This window comes from Staurois parvus, unplaced genomic scaffold (assembly GCF_062004578.1).
Source record: "Staurois parvus isolate SC_StPar_1 unplaced genomic scaffold, SC_StPar_1.0 ptg000748l, whole genome shotgun sequence".
Lineage (NCBI taxonomy): Eukaryota > Metazoa > Chordata > Amphibia > Anura > Ranidae > Staurois > Staurois parvus.
The window spans coordinates 3652619-3678027 of NW_028318544.1; the positions used below are offsets into that span (position 1 = coordinate 3652619).

The 25409-nt window shown below is 43.2% G+C and overlaps 1 pseudogene; it reads right to left on the bottom strand.

Annotated features, from left to right (window-relative positions):
* Nucleotides 1–24921: 24921 nt before the first annotated feature.
* LOC149445058 (U2 spliceosomal RNA) lies at nucleotides 24922–25081 on the bottom strand (annotated as a pseudogene).
* Nucleotides 25082–25409: the final 328 nt, after the last annotated feature.

A 25409-nucleotide genomic window follows, 5' to 3' on the forward strand; every position in this document is an offset into this window, starting at 1 on the left:
TCTGCAGGAGCCTGGAAAGCATTACAACAGCAGTCAGCAGATTGCTGGTGCCATGCAGGTCTGCAGATCTGTCAGAATATCTGCTTACTCGTACATTCCATATATCCCGATATACTAACAGTAAGAATCAATGAACTACCACGGTGCTCCACAGCTCTGTGGTAGTTCATTGGGGACTACAAGCTGACAGCCGCTTGTAGTCTCTCATTCACAGAATGCTTTTTTTTAATTTGATAGCTAGCGGGGGAGGGGGAGATCCCCTGCTAGCTGTCAAAGCGGGGATCAGGGGGTAGTGGGGGCCAATCAGATCGTAATGAATATGGGTGTAACATGTTGCAAAAGGTGAACTTTTACTTAAGGCTCCATGCACACTGGGTGTTTTGATAACATTGGTAACGTTAGCTGTGTAAAGTCACATTAAAAATGTGAGTTTTTCAGCTTTTTTTAGCGTTTTTGCATGAGCTTTTAGCGTTTTCCTGCATTTGCATTTTTAGCATTATTTTTACTAAAAAAAATTTTGTTTTTGGTCAAAAAAATATCCAAAATGCTGGTTTGTGGCATTCTACCGTGTTTTACCACGTTTTGCCGCCTTTTTCAGCTTTAGAGCATTTTTACAGCTAAAAAACTGCCCTAGAAACCCACTAGTTCTGTTTTTTTTTCCAGCCAAAAAACATCCCTGCCAAAAAACGTTGATTACACTCTATGTGTGCATGAACACATAGGATAACATGCTGGGGGGTTTACTAGCTGTAGAAAAAAACATCAAGAAATGTCAAAAGCCATAAACAGCAGCTGGAAAAACGTCTAGTGTGCATGAGGACTTTAAGTTACACTTTCAAGCAGCCTTTCTCAACCTTTTCAACACAGATGAACCCTTGAAATAACTTTCCAGGGAACCCCTGCTAAATATGACTATATCTACAACTCATGATACATTAGTGTGATGGTCAGTGGGAAGAATGCTCCTTTCACTTGTGGTCACTGGGAAGTATTAGGCTTCATGTACACAAGCCTACCCTGATCGCCGGCCATGGAAAAATGAACATTGTGGTAAAAAGGTGATACCGCGGTTACCGTGGTTTTTCCATATTTAGCGTTTTCATGCAGTCACAAGTTAAAATGTTCCTATCCTGAACGCGATTATTCCGCATTCAGGAGAATGTTGCAGCTCCTAAACTCTAAAAGCCTATGTGTACAAGGATATGTAGGCTTTTATGAAATTTAGTTTAAGAGCTTTGGCAAAAAAATGCCAAAAGCTCCTAAACACGCGTTTAGGAGCTGCTCATGTTAATGAAGCCTTACCCCCTTATAGAAAGCTAAAATAGATCAATGATGTCAGTGGGAACGTGTCAATGGGAAAATGTCTCTAAAAATATTTGTGAAGAAGTAAAGTAACCCTGCTATATATATTACATATATGTTCTAACAAGGGATTAGACCATTGTGATTTCCATGTACATTGTATAATGTTTGGAGTGAGCGGGAGGGTTTTTTTTGCAGCAAATTATGTATATGCTTGTACATTCACAAACAGGTCTCTAAAAATCTGGTGAAATGACAGGAGAAAATAGATACATTTTACTACATGTAATGGGGTGGATTTACTAAAGGCACATAGACTGAAGACTTTGCAACTGAAGTGGTTCCAGAGCTTAGTAAATGAGGGAGAGCCAGGGGCGGACTGGCAACTCATGGGGCCCCCGGGCAATAGGGGATCATGGGGCCCCTGTGTCCTTGCCCAAATTCAAAAAAGCCTATGAAAAAGGTATCAGGGGCATCTCATGGGGCCCCCTACTGACCCCGGGCCCTCGGCAGTGCCCGAGTTTCCAAATGGTAAGTCCGCCCCTGGGGAGAGCTCTGCTGACTTCCATCATCCAATCGTGTGCAAGCAAAAATGCTGTTTTTCTTTCCTTTCATGTGATTGGGTATTCTTTGTAAAGTAAAGCTTTAACTCATGTACTAAACTCTCGAGCAAGGTGCAAATTCCAGTCTATTTACTCTAAGGTAGGACTATATGCATTTTTTTCATTTTGGATAGAGTAAGGGAGGGTTTTAACCCCTGTAAATTGTTTTTTTATTATTTTTTACCATCTATGTTCCATTGAGATTTACTTTCACTTCCTGTCCCATAGCCAAAACAGGATGGGAGAGGAAATTCCTACAGATTAAAATAATCCCTTGTGACCCCACAGGTCACCAGAACCAGTGTCCCCATTGTAAAATTTACCCTCTGTTACTGTTCTGGGGACAACCCAAAATTCTGGATTTTCTTCTATTTTCTCTTTCAATGATAATGGTAAATGGGACAAATAGAGAGGGAGAATCTTCCTAAAGTTAAGTGAATCAGACCCATTACTGGTAGCCAGAGTTTGATTATTATTATTATTATTATAATACAGGATTAATACAGTGCCTACAGTTTGTACAGCGCTTTTTAAATTAAAGTGGATTTATATAGTCTATATTTAACTAATCCTAAAAGTGCTCTCCCCCCTCCTAACATCTAGACTTACTAATCTGTGTAAATAAAAAGGTACAGTATATACTGGACCATTTTCAGGGCATTCTGGTCCAAGTGACATGACTTCCCATATCAATCAGTGTCAGCTACAGGGGAGAGAGTGCTCAACAATGGCTGATAATGCCTGCGAGTGATGACATCACCCATAGGCTTTGGTGACCTATAAGTTCCAATTGCACTCCCTCCTCTCCCCTGCAGCTGCTACTGATGGATACAGGCTACTTAGCTGCTTTTACAATGGGCTGGAGTACTAGGGGTTAAGCCCAATGAGGTGCATGCTACCTTATAGACTTATCTCTTTAATTTACAGTTTTCATTTTTTCTAAGTGCCAGGAACAGAACTATCTCTATGCGTTCTCTGCTCTGATACTGGACCCTCTGATCTCTGCTCCTGATGCTGCAGAGTCACATGCAGCCATCATGCCTGCCCCTCCACTCCTCCTGCCCAATCACAGAGTACTTTGTATTATGTGAACTCATTTACAGAAAACAGAAGCTTCTGTAAATGAACAACAGAGAAGGGCAAACAGAGATGCTGTGTGTGAGAACACAGCATCTCTCCTCTTAGAACTCCATGAGTGTAGTCATAGCTGCACTCCTGGAGCTCTGTAAAACTGTCAGATTTAAATTTTATGAGATAAGTCAACAAGGTGGCATGCACCTCAGTGGACTCAAGTAAGCCAGCACATTTTACAAAGTTGCTAAATTCCTGGGGTTCAGCTTTAAGTGACCCCTCTACCTAGCAACTAGAAATGTACTTTCTCCATCAACTCATCCCCACATGAGAACCTTTTGTAAGAGTTGCTTCTCCCTTTTAAATGTAAGCTCTCATGAGCAGGGCCCTCCTAAACGTCTTGTTTTGAATTGCATTGTAATTGTACTGTCTGCCTTAAAGGATAAGTTTATTATAACACACATTTCCCAAAAAGGTCCAAATACACCACAGGGTTCTGAATATATTAAAATGCTATGCTGTGTTTCACAAACAGGTCCTGGAGGCAAGTATAGGAGTAGGTGAATAGGGAGCTAGAGATCAGGAGGTATTAGGAGCAGTGAAGAGAATGGTTTGGGCGATATTTTGAGATAAGATTTTGAATTTTGTCTGGTGAGCGAAAGCTGGGTGATTGGAAGAGAGGGTTAGGTTAAGTTTGGCAGCAGCTTTCATGACAGCTGTCAGTATAGCACATAACTCAGGATTTTTGGTATATCTTAGTCCATATGAAAGAGAAAAAACTCTCGTAGTGCTTTTTGAATGCTTTGTTCAGAAATAATAAGGAGTAAAACACTTACAAGCAGAGTAGTAAAAGGTACATGTTAAACCAATCCAATATACACTGTATTGCCAAAAATATTGGGACGCCTTCCTTTACATGCACATGAACTTTAATGGCATCCCAGTCTTCATCCGTAGAGTAAAATATTGAGTTGTCCCACCCTTTGCAGCTATAACAGCTTCAACTCTTCTGGGAAGGCTGTCCACAAGGTTTAGGAGTGTGTCTATGGGAATGTTTGACCATTCTTCCAGAAGAGCATTTGTGAGGTCAGGCACTAATATCGGACGAGAAGGCCTGGCTCGCAGTCTCCACTCTAATTCATCCCAAAGGTGTTCTATCGGATTGAGGTCAGGACTTTGTCAGGCCAGTCAAGTTCGTCCACCCCAAACTCACTCATCCATGTCTTTATGGACCTTGCTTTGTGCACTGGTGCACAGCCATGTTGGAACAGGAAGAGGCCATCCCCAAACTGTTCCCACAAAGTTTGGAGCATGAAATTGTCCACAATGTCTTGGTATGCTGACGCCTTAAGATTTCCCTTCACTGGAACTAAGGGGCCAAGCCCAATCCCTGAAAAATAACCTCACACCATAATCCCCCCTCCACCAAACTTTACACTTGGCACAATGCCGTCAGGCAAGTACCGTTCTCCTGGAATACGCCAAACCCAGACATGTCCATTGGATTGCCAGACAGAGAAGCGTGATTCATCACTCCAGAGAACACATCTCCACTGCTCTAGAGTCCAGTGGCGGTGTGCTTTACACCACTGCATCCAACACTTTGCATTGCACTTGGCAATGTAAGACTTGGATGCAGCTGCTTGGCCATGCAAACCCATTCCATGAAACTCTCTACACAATGTTGTGCTCATCTGAAGGCCACGTGTAGTTTGGAGGTCTTTAGCTATTGATGATCTCTTCGTACTGTGTTTCAGCATGCGCTGACCCCTCTCTGTCATTTTATGTGGCCTACCACTTGGCTGAGTTGCTGTTGTTCCCAGTTGCTTCCATTTTGCTATAATATCCCTGACAGTAGACCGTGGAATATTTAGTAGCAGGGAAATTTCCCAGATGGACTTATTGCACAGGTGGAAACCTATCACGGTACCACACTTGAATTCACTGAGTTCCTGAGAGCGACCCATTCCTTCACAAATGTTTGTAGAAGCAGTCTGCATGCCTAGGTGCTTGATTTTATACACCTGTGCCCATAGGGGTGACTGAAACACCTGAATACATTGATTTTGGAGAAGTGTTCCAATACTTGGCAATAGTGTATGTGAATCACATGGATGGCACCATTTGCGCAGCTCACCACTACTCTCATGGATCCCGATCATCCATTAGCATTACGGCGTCATTAAAATTGCAGACTCCGCCCCTTTAGATGTATCATCCTGCAGCAGGACTTCAGCTTGTGAATGTTTTTATTGCTTATTATTGCTATGCAAAGCATTCAGAGTTTTTTTTCTCTTTTATATGGATGCATATGTGGTAATCCTGAGGAAATTTTGCTCTGGAAGACGTAAAAACAGCTCATGATCTGGATGATTGAGCAGTATTTAATCCCTGTGGGGATGCAAGCAGATTAGATCTCATTTCCTTGTAGAGGTCATATTTTGTGGGTGAGCAGGTTTAAGTGACATTGGTGACTGGGCACCTTGTGGATTCACCTGGATTAGGACTTTATTATTTTGTCGTGCACATATATTTGTGGATTGTTCACAGTATTTTGGTTATCTAACACCATATATGTGAACTTTGAGTTGTGTTTTATACATTAACAGACTTGTTGGATTTATTATGATTTTGCCTTAGTTTTCATACAGTGCCAATTTGATACTAATATCTACAGCTTTTTCACAATTATTTTTATATCACTTAATTATTGAAAGCTTTTTCTGTGAATTGGGCTTAGTGAGGGTAGTGCTATACTACATATTTTTTTATTGTTCACAGAATATGGATAAAAAGAGAAACTTCCAATGGGGATACCCATGTAGCAAATTTCAAAGACAGTGGTCTCAAAACTGCGGCCTGTGGGCTGAATGAGGCCATTTGCTTGACTTTATGTAGCCCCTGGGACATGGTTTCTCCCACTGATATGATGCACTATTCCTCCCTTTGATGTAAGGCACTATTCCTCTGACTGACAGCAATGATGAGATACCATTCCTTCCCCTAATACCAACAGTGGGACACTATTCTTCCCACTAACACCAATGATGAGTCAATATCCTATCTATCCCAACGCTCCTTCAGCGTTACCTATAACGCTACCACCTCCCCCTCTCTCACCCTCTCTGTTGGGGTCCCCCAAGGCTCTGTCCTCGGGCCCCTTCTCTTCTCCATCTACACCTCCTCCCTCGGCAAACTGATACACTCCCATGGCTTCAACTATCACCTCTACGCCGATGACACGCAAATTTACCTCTCCACCCCTCGCCTCACCCCTTCAGTCTCCGCCGTATCACCCACCTACTGAACGACATATCAGACTGGATATCGCTCCATTTCCTCAAACTGAACCTTTCCAAAAACAAGCTCCTGATTTTCCCCCCATTCCATAACCCCCCCCCCACCCTCTCCATCACGACCAACAATACCACCATCAGTCCCACCCCGCAAGCCAAAGTGCTAGGTGTCACTCTAGACTCAAACCTGTCCTTCCAACCCCATGTCCAATCGTTGGCAAACTCATGCAGGCTCCACCTCCGCAACATCTCCAAAATACGTTCGTTCCTAACCCCAGACACTACTAAACTACTTGTTTACTCCCTCATTATCTCAGGTCTGGACTACTACAACTCCCTTCTCACCGGCCTATCTCATCTCAGACTTTTCCCGCTTCAGTCTATCCTGATCTCAGCGGCCAGACTCATCCACCTTACCAACCCCTCCGCTTCTGCCACCCCCCTCTGTCATTCCCTCTACTGGCTCCCGATTGCCCAACGCATTAAATTCAAACTACTAACACAGACATACAAAGCCATTCATAATGCTGCCCCAAACTACCTCACCGACTTGATACCCAAATACCACCCTACCCCTAATCTTCGCTCCTCACAAGACCTCCTACTTTCTAGCTCCCTGGTCTCCTCCTCCCACGCCCGACTGCAGGACTTTTCCAGGACTTCCCCCATCCTCTGGAACTCACTACCCCAATCCATCAGACTGTCACTTTCCCTCCTCACCTTTAGGCGCACCCTGAAAACCCATCTCTTCAGGGAACCCTATCCCGCCCTCACCTAACAGCCGATCTCCTCCACTCCTCCTACCACTCCATCCCCCACAGCCACTTCCTCCTGTACCACTATCCCCTCCCTCCTAGATTGTAAGCTCGAAAGAGCAGGGCCCTTGAACCCCTCGTGTTTTGTTTTGTTACTGTATTGTCTCATGTTCTGTCCCCCACTATAATATACAGCGCTGAGCAAACCATTTAGCGCTATATAAATACTGTATAATAATAATAATAATATTCCTCCCACTGATGGGGCACTGTCACTTCCACTGATACCAATGATTGGCCATTATTCCTCCCACTGATACTAACAATGGGGCACTATTCTTTCCACTGGCATCAACCATGAGGCACTTTTTCTCCCACTGATGCCAACGATAAGGCATTATTCTTTCCACTGACACCAACAATGAGGCATTATTCCTCCCATTGATACCAATGATGGGGCACCATTCCTCCTACTTACACCAACAGTGGAGCACTATTCCTTCCACTTACACCGATGGGGCACTGCTACTCCCATTGACACCAACAATGGAACAAAGTTCCTCCCATTAATACCAATGACGGGGCACTATTTCCCTTTTTTACTGACAACATGTGCTTTGTAATTTTTTTACTCCCTCTTGACGAAAATCCTGAGCCATCACACACACCAAAACCAACCAAACTAAAATTAAGGGGTATCCAGTGCAGGTGACACAGTTTTGTTTTACCCCAGTATATGAGTGAGCAGAGCCAATCAACTTAAAATGTGGATGGAAAATCAGTTGCAGAATTTGAAAACTAGTTCCTTTTCTCACAACTACTAGCTCAATTAGAAGAGGTAATTAGCACTACTTATAATTAGCATAAATAAGTGTTTTGATTCCAGCATTTAATTAAACAACAATCTTTTGGATCACAAAGGAATATTGTTCCCCAGGGGTACATCGTCTTCAGCCTTTCAGGCTTCCTCTTAAAAAGCACTAATAGAAATGTTACAGCATACCTACGGTCAAAATTTAAAAACATACAGTATATTCATTTCTCAATTGTATTTCAATTATTTTTAGGCTATTCCTATTAATTTGAACAATATTTAAGTGTATAAACTTACTTTGTGAAGATCCCCACACATTTACTTCTTAAACACTTTTCGCCTGCCTACAATACATCTACCGCAGGTGGGCAGCAGCACAGGCTAGGCAACATACCCTAGCCCTAGCACACAGTGGCACGATGCCATAAACTTTGTGTTCACCAATATAAACTGCTAAATACTTTTTCTCATCAGCAGTTAGAGCAATCTTGTGACTTCAGCTGAGCACTGGTTAAAGCTTGTAGGAGGAGTTTTCTTTCTGCTCTAGGAGGATGCAAAACCCCTGACCTCTGTCTGGACAGTGCTGATTGGCCCTGTGCTGATCACATGCACTCTCCCAAGAAAAAAAAAAACCTCTCTAGCAATACACACTAGTATGTGCAGAAGGGCTATGGTTCAGTCTGTCTTTTCAGGTGGACATTTGAACAAGAGGAGGGGTAGAGAAGACAGGATCAAATGGCCTTTTTGCACAATGCAGAGGATTAACCCCTTAGGTTCCACAGTGAGTATAACCAGCATGCTTTACTGCATATACAGACTGATTTTACTGTTGTGGATTTAGTAACACTTTAAGCATAGTTAGGCAATGGCCTGAAGTTCCATTTTATCTACAAGAATAATGATATTGCAGGGAACCAGCAATGCAAAATTTTCCAGTAGCAGCACGGTTTTATCAGGGATAATAGGCCAAAATACACTAGAGACAAATAATACAGGCAGGTGTTTCAGTACAAGAAATAAGACAATACAGATGTCCCAGCAGTGTAAAATTGGCCAGCAGATGAACAATTTCAATGAGCAAGGCTAGGACTAAATTTACTATAGATAGATAGCACAGGCTGGGGTATTACTACACGAATTAAGATACTGCAAAGCATACAGCAGTGTAAAAACTGACCAGCAGCAGGTCTGTTTTAATTAGGACTGGCAGGCCTATCTGTTTTATACCTAACTGTAATTTTACCTATGGATATAAGAGGTGAATGTGAATGATATGAGGTGTTTTAGGTACACACTCTTTTTGCACCTATTTTTTTTCTCTCAAACAATGCAGAAGTGTGTTGCAAACTCTAAGAACAGATGATCAGTAACAAGTAAATGCTCTGCTTAAAATTTTTTAAAAAGGCCCAAAATACCAACCCCTAAAACAAAAAAACTATTTGGCAGTGTGTGGATTCTAAATGCCGTAGTGGGTATTTGCATGTAATCAAACAGGCCCAACGATCAGGTGAGTATAGCAGACAAAGCGGCTTTTTCATTTTCAGAAACCAAAGAGATTAATTCACTTATTTTTTCCCCAAGGTAAAGTTGGGTTTTAAAGGATACTTCACTTATGTTAGCTCCATGTTTTTTTAATCATTACTACACATATATACAGTCAGGTCCATAAATATTGGGACATCGACACAATTCTAACATTTTTGGCTCTATACACCACCACAATGGATTTGCAATGAAACGAACAAGATGTGCTTTAACTGCAGACTGTCAGCTTTAATTTGAGGGTATTTACATCCAAATCAGGTGAACGGTGTAGGAATCACAACAGTTTGCATGTGTGCCTCCCACTTGTTAAGGGACCAAAAGTAATGGTACAGAATAATAATCATAAATCAAACTTTCACTTTTTAATACTTGGTTGCAAATCCTTTGCAGTCAATTACAGCCTGAAGTCTGGAATGCATAGACATCACCAGACGCTGGGTTTCATCCCTGTTGATGCTCTGCCAGGCCTCTACTGCAACTGTCTTCAGTTCCTGCTTGTTCTTGGGGCATTTTCCCTTCAGTTTTGTCTTCAGCAAGTGAAATGCATGATCAATTGGATTCAGGTCAGGTGATTGACTTGGCCATTGCATAAAATTCCACTTCTTTCCCTTAAAAAACTTTTTGGTTGCTTTTGCAGTATGCTTTGGGTCATTGTCCATCTGCACTGTGAAGCGGTGTCCAATGAGTTCTGAAGCATTTGGCTGAATATGAGCAGATACTACCCGAAACACTTCAGAATTCCTCCTGCTGCTTTTGTCAGCAGTCACATCATCAATAAATACAAGGGAACCAGTTCCATTGGCAGCCATACATGCCCACGCCATGACACTACCACCACCATGCTTCACTGATGAGGTGGTATGCTTAGGATCATGAGCAGTTCCTTTCCTTCTCCATACTCTTCTCTTCCCATCACTCTGGTACAAGTTGATCTTTGTCTCATCTGTCCATAGGATGTTGTTCCAGAACTGTGAAGGCTTTTTTAGATGTCGTTTGGCAAACTCTAATCTGGCTTTCCTGTTTTTGAGGCTCACCAATGGTTTACATCTTGTGGTGAACCCTCTGTATTCACTCTGGTGAAGTCTTCTCTTGATTGCTGACTTTGACACACATACACCTACCTCCTGGAGAGTGTTCTTGATCTGGCCAACTGTTGTGAAGGGTGTTTTCTTCACCAGGGAAAGAATTCTTCAATCATCCACCACAGTTGTTTTCCGTGGTCTTCGGGGTCTTTTGGTGTTGCTGAGGCGTTCCTTCTTTTTAAGAATGTTCCAAACAGTTGTTTTGGCCACGCCTAATGTTTTTGCTATCTCTCTGATGGGTTTGTTTTGTTTTTTCAGCCTAATGATGGCTTGCTTCACTGATAGTGACAGCTCTTTGGATCTCATCTTGAGAGTTGACAGCAAAAGATTCCAAATGCAAATAGCACACTTGAAATGAACTCTGGACCTTTTATCTGCGCATTGTAATTGGGATAATGAGGGAATAACACACACCTGGCCATGGAACAGCTGAGAAGCCAATTGTCCCATTACTTTTGGTCCTTTAACAAGTGGGAGGCACACATGCAAACTGTTGTAATTCCTACACCGTTCACCTGATTTGGATGTAAATACCCTCAAATTAGAGCTGACAGTCTGCAGTTAAAGCACATCTTGTTCGTTTCATTTCAAATCCATTGTGGTGGTGTATAGAGCCAAAAATGTTAGAATTGTGCCGATGCCCAATATTTATGGACCTGACTGTAAATGGTGAAAGATAGGATTGCTGATAGTAATGGCTCCTTGAATTTGCCATGACTCGCTAGGGAATCCAAAGAAAGACACTTATACATGTGAGACCTGGATGGCAATGGGAAACCTTCATACATGAAGAAATACAGGGAAAATATCACAGGCCACTCTAGCAATACCAGAAACGTTTAGGGCTACTAACTCAGCCAGTGTGCATAAGCAACATTCTTCAGCCATCAGTGGGTTCTCTAATCAGAAGCATATAATCCTTGGGGATTTCAACATCCCTGTCAACCTCGACAACCCAGACACAGCCCGTCTCCTCCACCTAACCTCCTCCTTTGCACTTGCACAGTGCATACAATCCACCACCCACTCCGATGGAAATATCCTGGACCTTGTCTTCTCCAACCGCTGCGCTCCCCACAACCTCACTAACACCCCCTTCCCTCACTCTGACCACAACCTGATCACCTTCTCTATCTCCTCGTCCTCCAACGCCTACCCCTCCAAATGTCACACTACTGCCAGCCGTAACCTCCGCAACCTTAACCCTAACTCCCTCCACTCTGCAGCTGATCAACTCCACGACCGCATCCTCCCCCTGTCCTGCCCTGACTTGGCTTTGACCGCCTACAACAATGCGCTCTCAACAGCCCTTGACTCACTAGCGCCTTTAACCACACGCAACATCAGACCCCGACCGCTCCAGCCCTGGCAGACTGATCACACCAAAACCCTCAAACGACAAAGTCGTGCCCTGGAGCGACTATGGCCCAAAACCAAATCCCAACAAGCCTTCACCCGCTACAAATCTGCCTTCCACACCTACACCTCCTCCCTCCATGCTGCCAAACAGGCCTACTTCTTGACCCTCATCAAGGCCCTCTCCTCCAATCCTCGCCGACTCTTCTCTGCCTTCAACTCTCTACTCTCTCCACCCCCACCTCCACCCAGCACCTCACTCACTGCCCTTGAGATTGCCAATCACTTCAAAAACAAGATTGACACAATTCGCAAGGACATTGCCGCAACTCACACACCCTCTCAAACCGTCCCCTCTCACACAGCTACCCCCCTTATCCCCCCTCCCCCTCGACATAACCCGCAGGAACTTCGTCGCTGCTCAAACTCTCTCCAACCCCCTTCACCCTCACTCAGCTACCCCCTCATCACCCCTCTCCCACGGCCCCACCACTGCTCTGACCTCCTCTTCCACCCCACCCTACATTCCTCATACTGAAGCTCCCCCCACACTCCGCACCTTTGACCTTACTACCATCGAGGAAGTCTCCAAGATCCTCTCTGATGCCCACCTCACCACCTGCCCCCTCGACCCTATCCCCTCACAACTCCTACGACCTTCCTCCTCCTCCATCCTACGCTCCCTCACCCACATCTTCAATCTCTCCCTCTCCTCAGGCACTTTCCCCTCCCCTCTGAAACATGCACACATCACCCCCATACTTAAAAAGCCCTCCCTGGACCCCAATGATCCGAACAACCTCAGACCCATCTCCCTGCTCCCATTTACATCTAAACTCCTCGAGCGCCTAGTCTACACCCGCCTATGCTCTCACCTCAATGACAACAACCTCCTCGATCCCCTACAGTCCGGCTTCCGTCCCCTACACTCCACCGAAACTGCCTTACTCAAACTCTCCAACGACCTGCTAACCGCCAAAGCTAATGGCCACTATTCAGTGCTCCTACTCCTTGACCTCTCTGCGGCCTTCGACACAGTCGACCACCCCCTCCTCCTCAAAAAACTACACTCCCTCGGCCTCAGAGATTCTGCTCTCTCCTGGCTCTCATCCTACCTGTCACAACGCTCCTTCAGCGTTACCTATAATGCTACCACCTCCCCCTCACTCCCCCTCTCTGTTGGGGTCCCTCAAGGCTCTGTCCTTGGGCCCCTTCTCTTCTCCATCTATACCTCCTCCCTTGGCCAACTCATACACTCTCACGGCTTCAACTACCACCTCTATGCCGACGACACACAAATCTATCTCTCAACCCCCCACCTCACCCCCTTGGTCTCAGCCCGAATCACACACCTACTGAGCGACATATCAGACTGGATGTCGCTCCACTTCCTTAAATTGAACCTCTCCAAAACCGAGTTTCCTGTCTTCCCCACAGCCCGGACACCACCCCCCATTGATTTCTCCGTCACATCCAACAACGCTACCATCAAACCCGCCCTGCAGGCCAGAGTACTGGGTGTCATTCTGGACTCCAACCTATCCTTCCAGCCCCAAGTCCAATCTTTAATAAACTCGTGCAGACTCCACCTCCGCAACATCGCCAAAATCCGCACGTTCCTAACCCCAGAAACCACTAAACAGCTCATCCACTCTCTCATCATATCACGACTCGACTACTGCAACTCCCTCCTCACTGGCCTGCCTCGCCGCTGGCTATCCCCGCTTCAGTCGATCCTGAATACGGCTGCCAGACTCATTCACCTTTCCAACCGCTCTGTCTCCGCCACCCCCCTCTGCCAATCCCTCCACTGGCTTCCGATTGCGCAACGGATCAAATTCAAAATCCTAACGCTGACGTACAAAGCTGTCCACCATACTGCCCCGAACTACATCACTGACCTAATATCCAAGTACCGCCCAGCACGCACACTCCGCTCCTCACAAGACCTCCTTCTCTCTAGTTCCCTGGTCTCCTCCTCCCATGCCCGCCTCCAGGACTTCTCCAGGGTGTCACCCATCCTCTGGAACTCCCTGCCCCAACCCATCAGATTATCACCTACTCTCCTCTCCTGTAGGCGCACCCTGAAAACCCATCTCTTCAGGGAAGCCTACCCCACCCCCTGCTAACTTGCCGACCTCCTCCACTCTTCCTACCACTCCATCCCCCACAGCTATCTCCTCCTGTGCCACCATCCCCTCCCTCCTAGATTGTAAGCTCGAAAGAGCAGGGCCCTCGAACCCCTCGTGTATCACATTGTATTGGTATTGTTCTGTCACATGTTCTGTCCCCCTTTGTAATGTACAGAGCTGAGCGAACTATTGGCGCTTTATAAATACTGTATAATAATAATAAAAATAATAATATAAGACTCAACTCCATGCCTCTGTTCCGATGAACCAGGTTTCCTTCTGGATCTCACAGCTCAGTCCACTAGGAGGCCAATTCTCTCAGAGGATTTATTTTAAAAAAAATCATTACTTGTTTTTATGCAACTAAAATCCATACCTGAATTTGATTTGATTTTTTTACTCTTGCAATCCCTTGTACAGCAGGGATGGGATCATCAATCTTTTGCTATTACTTGTACAATCACAGGCTGAAGACAAGGAAGTGACCCAACTCTGTTTCTTCACTACAGCAAAATCAGGTCACCAACCTGGCTATGTTATCTGACAGGTCTGTGTAAATCTTAGGACTCAATGAATAGGAGTAAAAATCCTTTGGCAGATAAAACATCTTCCATGTATCTATTTCATCTTTGTATTTAAATGTATGTGTGAAGTTCGGCTTTAAAATATGTACCAGGGGTCTCTGGCTTTTAATGACACCACTGTCTCCTCTTATAATACCCCTTGTGTAACATACAGCCTAGACTTTATCCCAACAGACACATGACTGGTGTTCCCTCTGTAAGATCAGCATATTCATCTTCTATACACTTTGTAGCTGTGAGCCTCCCACATAACTGAATTGCTAGGCTGTATTCTATTTTTGTTAACTGCTTCCCCTCTGCCCTATAGCAGAAGTACTGCTACAGGGTGGCAGGGCTGCGCAAAATCACATGTGTGTGTATATATATATATATATATATATATATAGGGGCGGACTGACCATTTGGAAACTCGGGCACTGCCCGAGGGCCCGGGGTCAGTAGGGGGCCCCATGAGATGCCCCTGGTACCTTTTTTATAGGCTTTTTTGATTTTGGGCAAGGACACAGGGGCCCCATGAGTTGTCAGTCTGCCCCTGTGTATATATATATATATATATATATATGGTTTGTATTTCTGGGTAGGGGGTGTGTGTGCCACTCTGCATGCGCTGCCATTGGCAGATTGCCCGCCGACACCCGGCGAACGCCGAGAAACAGTGACAGGGGAGACACCTGTGTGTAAACAACACAAGTCTCCCTCCTGCCAGCAATAATAATATATTGCTATGTATTTCTCTGCACAGCAGAGAAATACACAGCAGCATGTCTCCCTAGTAAAACACACACAGCACACATAGTAAAACAGCACACAGTTAATCCTTTGATTGCCCCAGATGTTAACCCCTTCCTGCCCAGTGTCATTAGTACACTGTCAATGCTTTTTATTAGCACCGATCACTGTATTAGTAGTGTCATTGGGATGTCAGTGGCAGTTAGTCATTTCCCACCTAGTGTCAGAATGCCAGCCACAGTCCCGCTAGTAGTCGCTGACCGCCGCCATTAGTAATATATATTAAAAAAAAGGAATTTCAGTATTTATACCACCATTTTGTAGATGCTATAACTGTCACGTAAACCAATTAATTTACACGTATTGGGATTTTTTTTTAGCAAACGCATGTAGCAGAATACATTTTGGCCTAAATGTATGATATAATTAGATTTTTAATTTTTTTTTACTGGATAAGTTTTATAGCAAAAAGTCAAATATTGTTTTTTTGTTTTTTTTTAAATTGTCAGTCTTTTTTTGTTTATAGCACAAAAAATAAAAACCGCACAGGCAATTAGGCAAATACCACCGAAAGAAAGCTCTATTTGTTGGAAAAAAAGGACATAAATTTAATTTTTGTACAGCTTTGCATGACTGATCAATTGTCAGTTAAAATATCACAAAAAATGTCCTGGTCAGGAAGGAGGGTAAATTCTCTGGAGGGCAAGTGGTTAAACATCATTTTGAATCCTCTTATCCTAGTGGAGGGCTTGGAGCAAAAGGATGGACAGGTCTGTCACTGCTTTTATTTTCCTGACCATGGAATCAAGTTCTTTCCAAGGATATATAGGATATATAATGCTCTTTTTAAATGAGCTTTAGAAAACATATATTCCACATTTAGATTTTGGTTAAGAATGGAAATAAGTTGTGGAATATTTGGTGTTTGACTTTTCTAGGTGCGTGCAACAGATAGGCGTGCTGCTATCAAGATGTGTGTGATAATGGAGTGGTACTGACTAGGCCATTGCTCCAGGCTAATTCCGAGCAGCGCCAGCTGAGGTGTAAGATCATGGGATATACCTGTAATTATTCTAATTAGGGACTGTACGTCAATCCAAAAGGAAATTAAAACAGGGCAAGTCCACCAGATGTGTACTGTTGTTCCTCTATGGCCACAATTTCTCCAGCAAGCTGGAGAGGTGGATGGAAAGAGATGGGAGAGTTTTGCTGGTGTGTAATACCAGTTGTGAAGGTTTTTTGGGCTGTCTCCCAGTGGGTGATATTTCTAGAGAATCGAAGAGTAGACTGAGTTACTGCGTGCCATTCGGTTGCTTTTCAGGGATTTACTGCACTAAACCAATTTAACCAAAAACTGTTTTCATAGAAACCAAAATGATCAGTTCTGGTAGAAAATAGAATCAAATTTGACCAAGTAGATCTTTTCATTACTGTTTGTAAGTTTGGAATGATCATTGAAAGATCACTTTTAATCAAAACGTAGTTACAAACAATCAAATCTATCATCAGTTGACCACTTACTTTTACGTGTATTGGCCAGCACCGCTTTTACTGTAGTAAATTTATACTCCATTGCCTGCTCTTAATTAGTGAACCTTGCACTTGGTCATTGCTCTTTGCACTCCCCTATTAAAGGGACTATAATATAAAGAGTCGATTTTATTTTGCTGTTGCTTGTTAATGTCTTCAAGCCATTTTTGTACCTTTTTATATATATATATTTTTTTACACTATTTACACAAAATTATTTTACAAATAAACATTGATTGCAGATTGCACCTAGTCACAATGCATAATGGCTTTTTTATTTATGGAGCCCAGAGGAAGCTGTTCACCCTCTGAACAGGCAAATGGGAAGAAGAAGAGATGAGGAGAAGCCACTGCTCTGACACAATTTCTTTTGTGTGTAAATTTCAGCGTGAACTATTGAGTTCTGTAAACAATAGGCTTTTAAAACAGAAGGTAAGGAGAACCAGAAAAATATTTGAAAGGAAGGCTAAAGTTTCACCTGCTAACTGGATATCAGAAAATGCAAAATTCAATTTTTCTCATTTACCCTACTGCAAAATTTTTTTAAAAAGTTTAAATTTTAAGCCCTGACAACATTAACAAACAATTTCAGCTCTGGAAGATTTTACTCCCCTCACGACCAGGCAATTTTGTACTATTGGCACTGTGCTACTTTAACTGGCAATTGCTCAGTCATGCATCACTGCATCCAAATGAAATTGATATAATTTTTTCTTTCTTTGGTAGTATTTGATCCCCACTGGGTTTTTTATTTTTTATTATATAAATGAAAAAATACAGAAAATTTTGAAAAAAAAACCCCAATTATTTAAATTTTCTGCTATAAAACATATTCAATAAAAAAATGTAAATTCTTCATAAATTAAGTTCAGTTGTATTCTGCTACATGGTAAAAAAGAAAGTTTTAAAGTCCACAAACAATGGTATATATAATGGATTTTTTTTTTTAAATAATAGCGGCGATCAGCGACTTATAATGGGACTCTGAGTGCGACAGGCAATCTAACACTGACACTTTGTGGGAGCTGACTTACTACCATCTCCAGTGACACTAATAGAGCGATGAGTAATAATACAATACATTGTCACTGTACTAATGACACTGGACACTGGCTGAGAATGGGTTAAAGTGGAAGTAAAGTAAATTTTTTAACAAATTGCTGACAGGCAGGGTGTTTATGACAGAAGAGACCCTATTGGTCTCTTCTACCATAAATGCATCCTCCTGCCTGTCAGCCATCACGTATACTGAGCCGTGCATGTGCAGCTCAGCAAACATTTATGATCCCGATCCGTGCTGCAATGATGTGACTCCTGTGCGCATGTGCGGGAGTCACATCATCACGGCCCAGCCTATTGAAAGGCCGAAGGCATGGAACCTGGAAGGAAGACCAGGCAAAGATGGAAGCGCTGGGCCCGCTGGATCGATCCCCCTGCAGTGTTGGAGGGCACCATTTGGCAGGTAAGTCTGCCATAATGTACTAATATACTGTGCATACTAACACATTATGGCATAACCCACCTGGGGGGCCCTAAAAAGCAAATGTGTAATGTGTGCTGCTTTTTACTACAGATCTGACTTGTTTCTTTTCTCTGCTTTGCAAAGAAAAGAAAGTGATCTTTTCCTCTGTATAGAATCCTGTGTTGTTTGTCAACTCAGGGCTCCATGGCTGGGATCTGCTGACAAACTCCTGCTGTGTCAATTCACAGGGGAGTAGGCAGGCAGGGTGCAAGCCCAAAACCCAGAAACAAGCAGTGACATACAGGTACATCGCTGTGCCTGTAGGAGCCACCCATTATATGTATATATGGGTCGGCAAGCAGTTAAAAAAATAAAAGAAATGAAGAGCAGTATACATTCACTTAAATGTTTGATTTTTAGCCAGACAAATTTTAATCTTTCATTGCTAAACATATTCCTGCTTTTCCTAATTTTGTACATTTCACAGTTCATGTGGTTAATATATTATAAATAAAAATATAGTAACTTTACTATAGCTTCTCATTATTTTTCTTTTAGCTGCACAATTTCATACGAAATGAAAACGCAGCTGATTTATATAAGTTTCATGCTTAATTTAACAGATGTGATTTCTATGATTCATTTTTAATGCAATTTCCGTGTCCTTATTTCACTCTGAATGAAGTAAGAATTGGTCAGGGGATGCAGTTAGGGATGATGCAGATTAAAGGGCAATACACTAAGAATCAGATTCTCATGGAAAATGTCACGCCAAATTAAAATGTATAACAAAGCTTTCTGCATGTTCGCTTTCTTCTGTGTGGTTCACTGAATAGGAGAGAAGTTGAACAATTCCAATTACAAGAAAGATGGGTGAAAAATACAATACTAGTACAAGTCCTGTTAACAACTTCAGTTATATTACAGACTTATCAAATGCTGACAGGTTTGCTGTAAGAGTTTAAAATAATTGTGCTGCCTCAGGGCAAGCACAAAAAAAGATACTGGTCTCTTTATATTGTACGTTTTAAAGTCCAACTCTAGTTTTTAGTTTGTATACTTTTTTTAATTAATGAATGACCCAGACATTGTAAAAATAAAGAGAGCAGCTCTGGTTGCAATACTTGCCTCCTCTCCAGTGTTGTCCTCTGCAAAAAGTAATTTCCACCATTAGATGTCATTAATCGTCCAGGCTATGGGAGAATCTTATGACTAATTTTAAAATGGGCCATGTGTTCCATACTATCTATACAGGGTAGTCTTTAAGGAGGGGCAAAAGGAGCAGCTGCTTTGGGCCCAATCCTTGTTGTGGGGCCCAAATCAGCTGTCCCATACTTGCCAACTGTACTGGTTTACATTCCCTTGTCCCTGGACGTCTTTGTCCCAGGTTGTGTCCCATATCTCATTGTGAATTGCTGTCATTTATGCTGCCGAGCTCTGTCCTATTATGATGTACAGATGACTCATGTGTGCAGACTATGTCAGTATTCACATGTAAAAAATGGCAGCATTCATATGTAATAGTGGTGGAAATGTGGCATTCATATGTAAATAGCAGCAACATTCATATGTATATTATGCCCCCCAAGGTTCCAGCCATCAACACCTCTGCTGGTGGTCAGTGTAAATTCCTCCTTATGTTGGTGGCCAGTGTAGAAATGTATTGATTGTTGGTGTAAAATCCCCCCTTCCAATGGATGTCAGTGTAAATTATTCATTACATTGGTGGTCAGTGCAAATTCCCCATTACATTGGTCATCAGTTTTAATTTCCCCTAACATTGGTGGTCGGTGTAGAAATGTCACCTCCCATCCCCATCCAGCACTGCCACTGATCCCATCCACCCCAAGCACTGCCATTGATCCCATACCCCCAAGCACTGCCAATTATTTCATCCTCCCCACCACCGCTACTGATCCCATCAACCCTCCCCCCCAGCACTGCCATTGAACACCCCCCCCCCCAGCACTGCCCATGATCTCAGGAGTCCTAGGAGTTTTCTGTCTACTGGTGGGTCCCCTAACCTTCTCAGTCCATGGTGTGCAGGTAGTGAGGAGATGATATGTTGCAACCTTCAGCAACCAATCAGTGAGATGTAATTAAGTGCTGTAACCTCTAGTAACCAATCAGTGTGTAGTAAGGATGTGCAGTAACCTCTAGCAACCAATGGGTGAGCTGTAATTATGTACAGTAACCTCTAACAACCAATCAGTGAGTGGTAATAATGTGCAGTAACCTCTAGCAACAAACCAGAGACCAATAATGTTGTGCCATAACCTCTAGCAACCAATCAGTGAGCGGTAAGGATGTGCAGAAACCTCTAGCAACCAGTCAGCAGGCAGCAAGAATGTGCAATAACCTCTAGCAACCAATCAACAAGCAGAAATCATGTGCTGTAACTTCTAGCAATGAATCACTGAGCCGTAATGTGTGCTGTAGCCTCTATCAACCAGTCAGTGAGTGGTATTGATATGCTGTAACCTCTGGCAATCAATTGCAATTGCTGCCTGATCTGCTGGAGTACACTGATTTTGAGTTTAGCTGCTATTTATTGTATGTCTCAGAGCAGGTGGAGAGTGAAATTTTATGGCGGGCACAAGAAAATGGAATGCAAAGCCAAGCTGCAGTTTCTAAAGCAAGCAAAATCCTCTCTTGTATTACAAGAGGTATAGACTCCAAAGCGAGAGATATCATATTACCCCTGCACAAATCATTAGTAAGACCTCATCTGGAATATGCAGTTTAATTTTGAGCACCAATTCACAAAAAGAACATTGGGGAACTGGAGAAAGTACAAAGAAGGGCAACCAAACTGATAAGAGGCATGGAGGAGCTCAGCTGTGAGGAAAGATTAGAGGAACTGAATTTATTCTCTCATGAGAAGAGGAGATTAAGGGGGGATATGATCAACATGTATAAATACATCAGTGGTTCATGTAGTGAACTCGGTGTAGAGCTATTCACCCTGAGGTATCACAGAGGACAAGGGGGCACTCTTTACATCTGGAGGAAAAGAAATTTAATCTCCAAACATGGAAAGGTTTCTTCACAGTAAGAGCTGTGAAAATGTGGAATAGACTCCCTCAAGAGTTGGTTCTGGACAGCTCAGTGGATTGCTTTAAAAAAGGCCTGGATTCTTTCTTAGATACACAGAATATAACTGGATACTAACATTTATAGATAAAGTTGTTCCAGGGAATATCTGATTGCCTCTTGGGGGATCAGGAAGGACTTTTTTCCCCTGCAGGAGCAAATTGGATCATGCTTTGCTGGGTTTTTTTTGCCTTCCTCTGGATCAACTGTGGGTGTAGGATTACAGAGCTATATTAAAGCAGAGCGCCACCCAAAAGGGGAAGTTCCGCTTTAAGGACTGCTCCCCATGAAGGATTGGCACCTTTGGGGGGCGGGGGGAGCAGGTACCTGAGTTTGACAGGTACCCACTCCCATTTCCAGTCCGATCGCCTAGGTGATCGGAAACGGAAGGTGTCCTCCCTCCCTGTAGTCTTTTGGGACACATGACAGGTCCCAGAAGACTACAGGACCATTCACGAAGCACAGCGCTACTTGCGCATGCGCAGTGGGTACCCGGCTGTGAAGCCGAAAGCTATCACAGCCAGGTGCCCACATTGAAGATGCCCATCTCCTGGAATCCAGGACGGCTGGTGAAACGGGCTGCAGGGGACACACAACGGGACCGAGGGACAGGTAAGTGGCTGTTTTTTAAAAGTCAGCAGCTACAGTTTTTGTAGCTGCTGACTTTTATTTTTTGACAAGTGAGTGGAACTCACTTTAAAGACAGCTCTGTATCTGTAGTCAATTGGGGTCATTGGAGTCATTTGATTAGTTAAAATCTAACAGTCATGACAACAACCTCTAAATAATACAAATTTACACATTCAATAAAACTGTTTAAAAGAAGGAATTAGAAGACTGGAAGGCTGCCAAGTCACTGCCGGGAGGGGGAATGGAGAATAACTTGGAGTTTGGTACGACTGTTGTGATCTTTGAGTACTGCAAACACATTGCCTGCAGTTACAAAGGTTAATAAAGATTTTTTTTACAGCTCATTTACAGCTTATTAACTGCTTGACGCCCAGCCACTGTAGATATACGGCGGCAGGGCGGCACTCGCAGGCAAAACCACGTTTTAAAACGTGTGTTTTGTAAACAAATAGGGGGCACGCGCGAGGCGCGCCGCCGCCCTATCTGTCCCGCTGATCACCGCCACAGATGTGAGTCGCCGGGTCGCAGCCGGTCCTTAGCGGCTACCTCCCGGCGGCAAACAGTGACAGACAGCACAGCTGCAGTAGCTGTGCTGTCTGTCACTTCCCTGTCAGCTCGAGGATGAGCTGATCGAGAAAGAACAGTTTCTCTTTCTCGATCAGCTTTGTCCCGTCCAGTACACAGCCCCGCCCCCTAGTAAAACACTCCCCTCACTCCTGTAACCCTTCCCTGCAAAATAAAGGTAACCCCTTCCTCCCCATTGCCATTAGTACAGTGTCAGTGTTTTTTTTTATTTTTGCACTGATCACTGTATTAGTGTTTTTGGGGATGTCAGTGACCCCAAGTCAGTACCCCCCAATGTCAGAATGTCCGCCGCAGTCCCACCATAAGTCGCTGGTCGCTGCCATAAGTCCCTGATCGCCGCCATAATTCGCTGATCGCCGCCATTATTAGTATAAAAAAAAACCTAAAAATCCCAGTATCTTTCCCGCCATTTGTAAACGCTATAATTTTCACGTAAACCAATTAATTTACACGTATTGGGTTTTTTTTTTAGCAAAGACATGTCGCAGAATGCATTTTGGCAGAAATTTATGACTAAATTTGATTTTTGCTTTTTTTTTTTACTGGACATGTTTTATAGCAAAAAGTCCAAAATATTGTTTTTTTTTCCTCAAAATTCTCAGCCTTTTTTTTTATAGTGCAAAAAATAAAAACCGCACAGGCAATCAAATACCACCGAAAGAAAGCTCAATTTGTGGGGAAAAAAAGGATGTAAATTTCATTTATGTACCGTATTGCATGACCGCGCAATTGTCCGTTAAACTAGCGCAGCGCTGCATAGCAGAAAAATGGCGTAAATTGCAGTATTTATACCATAGTTTGTAGACACTATAACTTCCACACAAAGCAATCAATATACACTTATTGGGATTTTTTTTACCAAAAACATGTAGCAGAATACATTTTGGCCTGAATTTATAACCAACTTTGAGTTTACTATATATTTTTTATAGCTGAAAGTAAAAAATATTGTTTTTCTTCAAAATTTTTGGCCTTTTTTTGTTTATAGCGTGAAAAAGAAAAAGCGCACAGGTGATCAAATTACACCGAAAGAAAGCTCTATTTGTGTGAAAAAAAGGACGTAAATTTCGTTTGGGTGCAGCATTGCATGACCGCGCAATTATCAGTTGAATTAGTGCAGTGCCGAGTAGCAAAAAGAGGCCTGGTCATAAAAGGGGGTAAATTCTCTGGAGCTCAAGTGGTTAAAAATATGTAAATTACTGAATGTCCACAGGCTAGCGACAAGTTCACTTTATGTGCCATTGCTGCTTAGTGAAGGGCCAATGACTGTTATTTGCCGGAAACTGAATTGAAGGCTTAAATAACAAACATATGACTGAAACTTATGACTGTTATGGAAATACTGAATCGAGTATAACGTTCTTGAAGTGAAACTTTAGTGATAAAATTAAGTCATAGATTACTTCAGGCTGGCCCCTTTTGTAGGTATAGCTATGTAAAGCATTAAAAATAAGCACCTATACTGTTTAAACCCCAGTAAGGCCCTGTCTGATCCTGCTCTACACATCCTATGTAGTCCTGTAATCTCAACACTGTATTGGTAATTTTTTTTTTTTTTTTTTTTTCAAGTCCGCAAACGTGCAAACTAGAACGAAAAACCCGTAAGTGATCACAAAAAAAGTGCAAGTGCGAACACCACACGAAAAAAGTGCACTTAGGGGTGTGCTTTTGTCCTACCCCTAAAGGGGCTGGACCACTACCCTGATCCCCCGGGGCACGAAGCTCCTGACAGGGACAAGGTTCCCATTTGGTCCTCCTGGCCAAAAGGCCTGGTGGACCACCGTTCCTTGTGTCCAGCCGAAGCCGGACACCCAGTACTTGGTCAGGGGGCTCTCCCGAAGAGAAAACCCCCTAGGGATCAAGGGAGGAAGGAACCAAAAGGCCACACATCCTCCCCCTAGACTTCAGGGAAGGCCCGAGGACCCACACCCTCCATCCTGTGAAAAAACACACACAAAAGCAAGAAAAAGTGACAATACGTGGGAGTGATTAGATTAAATAAATAGAAAATAAAAAAGTGGACCGTGCCAAATTGTGCGCAGACCAGGCCCAGAGGCCTGTAGCAAAAATTGCCCTGGTCCTAGCCAAAAGGCCTGGTCCTAAGGGAGCTGTGCAAAAAGAGTAGAAAAACAGTGACCTTGTGCCATCTTCACACTGTGGGGTCCCACACCCAGGTGTTACTAGTGGCACCCCTGAGGGCGTCTACTCAGGGGGCACTGAGTTTGCAGACTTTCTGCCTTCCCAGCCCCTGGCCAGACAAGGTAGATCCATCCAAATCAGGAGGTACTGGGTCCTTCCGGTCTGCTCGGGGGAATTACTCACGGGCCCCAGCTACTACTCGTGGGCGCCACGCTTTCTGTCCCCCCGGTACTAGCCATCCGGACCCCATCATACCAGTGAGGGTACTATACAACAGCCATCCCCGCAAAGCTAGAATGGCCGGGAGCACCCCCACTGTACACTGATAAGAACAGACACTACACTTGATCTTAGCCAAAAGGCCAAGAAGCTATCACTGTATTGGTAATTTTTTTTAATTCTTTTATTTAAAATATCATACAAATCAGCCATCATTACATACAACATCAGAAAAAGGTTTCCAAAGGACACAATACAAAAAATAACAACGGGGTATTTCCCCAATATTCAAAGAATATACATTACATAATCATACTGCATATAACAAAAACGCATAAAAGGAGAACAATAAGGCATGATCCTGTAATTCCAGAAGATGTAGATGCAATTTTCCTGAAATCCATTGCCATCCGGGATTTCTGTACCATTCCCTTCCTGGGTGTTTCCAGACTTCCCATCTCCAGATTTTCATTGTATGTAATA